This window comes from Formica exsecta, unplaced genomic scaffold (assembly GCF_003651465.1).
Source record: "Formica exsecta isolate Colony F162 unplaced genomic scaffold, ASM365146v1 scaffold311, whole genome shotgun sequence".
Lineage (NCBI taxonomy): Eukaryota > Metazoa > Arthropoda > Insecta > Hymenoptera > Formicidae > Formica > Formica exsecta.
In genome coordinates this window covers 21,692-29,206 of record NW_021850365.1, presented here as the reverse complement: position 1 = coordinate 29,206, position 7,515 = coordinate 21,692, and the positions used below count along the sequence as shown (strand labels likewise).

Here is a 7,515-nt window from a genome sequence, read left to right as displayed (position 1 = left end):
GGGGGGGGGGAAAGGGGGGGGGGGGTACAGTAAAGATGGAAAAATTATTGGAATTGTCGGTTACAGAGAAATATACCGAATGTCGTCGAACTTTACAAAACATACCCGTAAAAGAGCGAAAGAAAATATGTATTTCTCGTCGAGTGCGATCGATGAGAACAAAACTATGGGTACAGGAACCGCTTGCGAATAGTATAGTATCGGATCGGCGTGATGTGTAACGATTACAGATTAAAAAGATAGTAAAAAAACAGAAAAGTTTTTTTTTGGGGAAAAAAACTCGATAAAAAACTATTTTTTTTCCCCCCCAAAATGGGTTTTTACCCCATTAATTATTCATAACGTCCATTTTCAAAAATTTATAATTTTGAAATAAATAAATTAAATTTATAAATTTATTATTTTGATGCTTATTTATTAACCTTTGATGCACGGTTTTGAAAAATAAGCATCAAATTTACAAAATTTGGTATCAGATTCCATGTCCTGTGTTATTCCCACTTCTCTGGTCCACAAAATAACAAAAATAACAACAGTTTAACTATGCTTGAGAGAGATTTTTTCTAACTTTTACGAAATTTTAAAAATAAAGAACATCAAAAAATACCATTGAATTATAAAAATCAAAATTAACCTGTTTTAAAATTTTCGAATTCAACTGATTAAACAAATATGCGAAATAGTAATCAGCTCAGCCATATCCATTGAAATTATCTATGCACCCAGTAAATAAAATTAATTTAATTCCCATACCATCTTTTGTTCGAAGAAAACTGACAATATTTTTCGAAATTACCAAAAAACAGTTTTTTACCCAAAAATACCGGTTTTTTACTTATTGTTAGTTTCTTTCTTCATTTTTAAAAAATTCAATTTTTTTAATCTCTAGTAACGATAATTCGTCATTACATTATAAATGATGCAACTAACGTTACAAAAGTTTGTGTTTCATTTAAAAAATTTTTTAAATATTATATAATTTTTAAATATTTTTAAAAGCGCAAACGTATCGTGATGTACTTGTTATTGGCGTGTATTATTCATTAAGCTTTCCATATTTCTCTCTCTTTCTCATTCTTTCTCTCTCTTTCGAGAAAGATTTGCGGAGAAGAGACGCCAAATGCTGGAAGCGCCACCGTATTTTCCGTTTCAACCTTGGCCCGGTTTACGATAAAGCAATTCCTAATGACTTAGGCCGACGCGAAAGCGATTGTTTTACAACTATCGGAATAATCGATATCTCGCTGCTGCATCGCATTGTACCGCATCGGTTTGTGCAGACCTTAGAGCTCGGAATGAGACTGCGGTGGACAGGCTGCACACGAGCCAGTATTTAAGAGGATCCGGTCTCGTGCCAGAGGGGCTACAAGTCGTCGCGAGTGTTCCAGATGCGAGAGAGCTTTAACTGTATATGAAAACGTCCCTCGGACTCCTGCCATTTTTTTATCTACTTCGATCAATGCGAGAAGATTTTTTTTTTCTTATCAAGAATATTATATGCATGTCGAGTAGTCTTCTGAAGTTAAAAGCGATGGAAATTAAATTACACATATAAAGAGAAACCTCGTTCTTCATTTAATAATAATTTCAAATGGGTTTGCTTCGCGGGATTCACAATATTTGACGAGAACAAAGATATTTAATTGCAAAAATCTTTACTGATAAATAATGTGATAAATAATGATAAATAACCGTGATAAATAATATAAAAAATTCGACGATTAAATATTTCTTATTTAAAATTACTTTAATTTTAATATTAAATATCTAATTTATAATTTAATTTATATTAAATATTAATATTTAATTTATAATTTAATTTATATTAAATATTAATATTTTAATATTTAATATTTAATTTAATTTTAAACTTATAAAAATTATATATATATATATATATTACAAATACATATTCAAAATCGTTATTCGTGAATATATTTTGTTGTTAGTTCCGAAATACGTGAAAAGCGCAGAATTATTGCACGCGAGGCGAAAATATTATTCCTCTTTCTTTTGCGATTTCGCGATAAATCGCGAGCTGCCTGCCGTGCCAGACAATGTCGGCCATAGACGCTTTTCTCGGACGGCGACGTTTCGCGCACTTTAAAATCAATCGAAAGCATCGAGGAAAGTGCCTCGGGTTGATCCGCGCCGATTTTTCACTCCGCCTTTCGTGACAAAACGGAACTTTCCTCTCTCTAACAATAAGTTCAAGGGAACGCTCTCTCCGTTCGTCGCGCATCAAGACGAATCAAGGAAGTATTAACCGTCGCGGCTGATTACACCCCATTCCGAAATGACGGTTCTATCCAAGGACGACAACACGCCGCTATTGGAAAATGAAATGAAGAGAAAAGATGCGAAAGCGATTTATTATTTTTCCACTTTAACTCACATTTGATCCGATGGTTCGATAAATTGTTATCGTCGCAAGATAGCGCGATCGGCAATATTATTCTGTACGATTATATAACCGTTTCGCGGAGAGCAAGATTAGGTCTGGAAGCAACGAATTGTCTGTTAAATGGAAAGCGAAATAAATGCATGGGACTCCGCCGAAACATATTTACACAGTATTATTTATTTAAAAAATATTTAAATAATATAGGAATATGAAGTAATTGTTTCTTCTTCTATATCTAGTTTATTAAAATATATTATCTTCTTTATCTTATATATATATAAAGTTTACAAGAATTTATCTTCTTCAAGTTATTCAAGATAATATTTAACAAGTTTAATATATATCGGTGTATGTAGAATATCTTTTATATTAATTATTCTTTTATTATTATTATCAATTTTTCAATTTTGGATACTAAATATGTATCATTTAAAATCGTCTGTCAAAAGGCACATGCACATTTAAAAAATTCTTCTTTTTATAAAATCATCATTTTATCTAATACATTTACATATCTTGATCAGAATATTATTTTAATCTCAGTTTCTGACATGACTAAAAATAAGAGAAAATAAAAAGCATATAATTCAATACTGTTTTTATTATACATTATTAGATATTATATTGCTTTATCACATCCAGACATCGACATACTATGTATGCAGACACACCCGTAGGTGGTTACGCGAAGAACTGGCCGCAAAGAGGACACAAAACAGAGAAACAAATTTTAATCACCAATCTCTTGAAAAAGTAAAAACTTTAACGTCGATCAACGGATGTCTACAATATAATCTGACTCTCCATCTTACGGTACTTGGCGAAATCGTACGATGTTCTAGTCCGTTTAGCTTGAAATTTTGAAACAACGAGCAGATTCCGCGTTAACGGCGTACATACTAATCTCTCTCTTGGAATCGGGAGTACCGTTAGCTGTGTTTCTCGGTTCGATTTCCCGAGTTTACGTGCTTTATACGGCGTTCGGGAATATCTTCTCCGGGAAGACGCGAGAGCGGGCAACGAATGAGAAACTACTAAAGAGCACTGGACCATGATAGAGTGGACCGCGATGTTGGACCGTCGCGCGTCAAGCTTGAACGATCATCGGCCCACAAGAGAGGAACACGCTCGAGCGGATCATCGCTTCGACACAGTAATGAGGGATTTCGCTGAGTTTAGCGGGACAAAGATGCGCTCGAATCGGTAGGCATCATCCGAATAGCGTCTTGAGCGTCGCGAGAAATAAGCGGATATCGTAAATCTATCATCAAACGTGCTTGTTAACCGATAATCTCAACTCGATCTGATTTCTCACTCGATGTGGATAGAATCGCCGATGAATCAAACACTCGCGCATTTTGTGCGCGTGTAATATAATATACAGGATGTCCCGGAATTAGACCGACAAACTTCAGATCGTTATAAAGAACAGAGCTTATAAAAAACTAGAAAATCAAAGACTAACATGGGCAAAAGTCTTTGAAAAAAATTATTTAAAAAAAATTTTATTAATGTGATTAAATAGAGGTGTTTTTACCATGAAACTTTTGTATAAAATATTTTTCAATATCTCGAATAATTTTCGAGATATATCGAGAAAAGCAAAAAACCGTTCTACATATAAGGGGTGATTTCACCCCTAAGAATCGTTTTTGGGCCGTAACTGGAAATTTCTAAATTCATCTTCTCTTCTCCCCCTACATGTGTGTAAAGTTTCATCAAAATCAGAATTTTCGGATTCGTGAGATTCCCTAGTGTTACTTTTTGATTTTCTAATGCCAAAACGACTCATTTGCGGACACGGGTTTATTAGCAAAATTGGCTTGTTTTGATGTCCTTTATAATCACCTTGTAAAGTTTGTCGATCTAATTCTGGGACAACCTGTATAATATAATTATATAGCGCATACTTCAATTATTATATCGTACACGAAAGATCACATATGTATAAAAAAATGTCGTTTATTTTGACATCTGATGAATGAAGCATGATGTGTGAGACATCGTGAATAATTTTGCTTAATTTAACAGGTATATTGCTAAATGATATTAGAGAAATTTTTTTTTCCTTACGGGAAATAATCGCTTGCAAATAGAGATTAAACCCTAAACAGTGTAAAAAATTAATACAACTTTTTTTAAATGTTTTAGAAGAAAAAATTAAGAGAATAAATGATTTTTGTATATAAAACGTTAAAAATACAAGCAGAGAATGAAATAGAGAAACGCCTATGTTAATAATTCGAAAAAAAAAATGTTTATTAAGACAGAATATTACATCTATTATGACATAATAAATATATAAAAATCAATTATATATCGTGCAAGGAACACTAACGAAATTGCACGCACGCACGCATGTGCGTTTCGTGCCATTTCGCGGGAGAATGCCACGAGAGAGCGAAATATACTCGCCACCCGCGAGAGCTAGAACGGAAAATAGACCGACCAAGACCACAATTTCCATCAGTGCCCGGTCGGACGTAATGAAATTATGCAATTAGTACAAGCGACAAAAAATTCGATTGAAGTGCGATCGTTGGGAGTAGCGTTGGCTCTCTCGAGAGCCGATGCTTACTCGCAATATATATCCGAGTGTTGGTAGCCATTCGAGTATTGTTAACTTTATCGTAATTGACAAGAACTTATATACAAGAATATCGAGATTATCATTAAACTAATATCAATACACTTAAATATATACGTATGATATATAGTTTATGACAGTCTCAGGATATCCTACATGTATGTCCTGGATGCCCTTTGGACGTCCTAAAGACATCCTTGTGCTGTCTGGGTTAAATTGTAATTGATACTCTAAGATTTGATTTATCTTGCGACTATCTTACAATATTTTTAATTCGCATTAGCAATACGTATTTTTATAAATACGTTGAAAATTCCGATCTTTCATGCGGATATATCAAATAATTGGTCTGTGTTGCGACGTCTTGTTAGCGAGATTGACCGCGTGGCTTAGTAATTGCGTCGGTCGCATCAGTCGGTAGTACCGTTTAACTCGCGCGCACATATATAATAAGTCTTTTCGTAAAGAATATAATGTTACGGTGCGCATAATTTCGAGGTAAACATATGCCGCATCTCCAAGTTTCTAACAAGCTATTGTTATATATTACACTTCCTGCAAGTCTTATATTCAACAAATATTTAAAATAATGCTATATTCTTAACGTATTTGAATATTGTCAATTTTGTTTATATTTATATTCACAAAAAACAAAGTTGCATAATTTAATAAAACAAAATAAAAAAAAAAGATAATTATTTTTTATAGTTTTTTTATATTTGATATGATTTCAGCTTCAGAAATGTTTTATTACATCACAATTCTGGAAAATACGAAGTTAGACCTATTTTTAATGTAATTTATCAAGCTACAGCTGTGGTATGTGACGTGCTAGAAAAGTTTCACTTTACGTTAAAAGTCAAGCATATCGTAAAAAGTTTTAACAATTTTTTTCGGAAAAATGTATTTCATAAAAATGTACTATACGAGAGAAAGAGAGTGAGAGAGATATCTCTGAATTTCCGCACGCGCAAACTGTTCGAAAGCAGGTTACGGGGCTAGCAGTCGGCGGTGAACAAAGTAAACAACAAAAAAAAAAGGCAGAAGAATAAAATAGGATCCTTATTCCGCGGGCGATGAAGCCTCGAGCGTGGAAGACGCCGCTTGAATTTCAACTCGGTGACTACCGCTCGTTCCGTTTATAAACACCCGCAAGGTGAAGTGGGCCGAAAGCGCGGGTCAGCGATTGTTCCCGTTCCGCGAAAATTTTTTCAAGAAAGCGGCGAGAGATCAAGGTCCGCCACTCCCAAAGAAATTTATTATCCGTAAAAGCAAAAGATATTGTATCCGAAATTTAATCGAATTCGCAATATCATCGGCAATCGAGAAGACGAAACTGACAGGTCACTGAAGGACATTCACAAATTGACGTTTCTCTACACGTGAAAAACAATATAAGAAATATTCACATTTTACGATAACAAATTTGTATAATTTTATATAGAATATCCAGTAAAAAAATATTGTGATACAAGCACTGAGATGATCCCTCGTGAGTAGGCGAGTAAAACTATCGAACAAGATTTTTCCATTAGTTGCACTGCTTTCGAAAAAAAATGATACATTCGGTAAAAAATAACACAGTTCTCTCGACAAAAGATAAAATCTTTTTCAAATCCAAGAAAATATTAATTGTTCCCCGTAAATTTTTTATACGTACTAAAATTATATATTAATATATTTTATCATAGTGTAGTATGTGACGTATTGTAAAAGTTTTATTCTATTTAGAATTGAATATATTCTTGGAATTTTCAAAAGTAATGTAATGTAAAGATTATAGTTGATAAGAGTTACTTAATTATATATTGTGTTTATTGTGAGAAAGTTATAAGCAAGCTCTTGAAAATCATGCACATCTATCAAACATTTTTCAGTTGTTTATCTAAACATAAAAGTTTTTTAGATTGTCGAATACAAACCTGATGTAAAAATAATGTTAAAATTGAGAAAATTATATGACGGATATTAAAATAAATAAATAAATAATTTACGATATTTTTGTAAATATCGTAAAGATTTTTCAAATTTCCAATTACGAAGCTTACGTTAAAATTGCCGAATGTAATATAACGGTTATAATAATAAATAATTACAATTTTTTTGCCGTGTAATTAAACCCAATACCTGATCACGAGAAAATCTTATTAACTTTTATTTTCTCAAATTTCTTTTAAGCGTTGAAATTTGTAATAATATACTTAATTTTGAACGTAAAATAAAACTTTTTTTTCTATCATGTTATATAGCTTTAGTATGATAAATTATATTATAAAAAATAACTTTAATTATAAGAGCACCATATTTTTCAAAATATTTTTACAATATAAATTTAATATACAATTATCTTTTTTTAGAATATATTTTTAAGCTATTTTATAATTTTTTAAGATAGTATATAATATATGTAAGCATATTTCCATATAATATATGCATACGCACTTGACATGCAACACTTGAAAAAATAGCAATTGGACTTATACAACATCTAACAGACTTATATCATATTAAATAAAAAATTATG

The 7,515-nt window shown here is 32.2% G+C and overlaps 1 protein-coding gene across 2 annotated transcripts in view; it reads right to left on the bottom strand.

Moving 5' to 3' along the window:
* LOC115237847 (cadherin-89D) overlaps positions 1-7,515 on the bottom strand; it is a 47,920-nt gene that overhangs the window by 39,755 nt on the left and 650 nt on the right. The gene's annotated exons all lie outside the window — the stretch shown is intronic.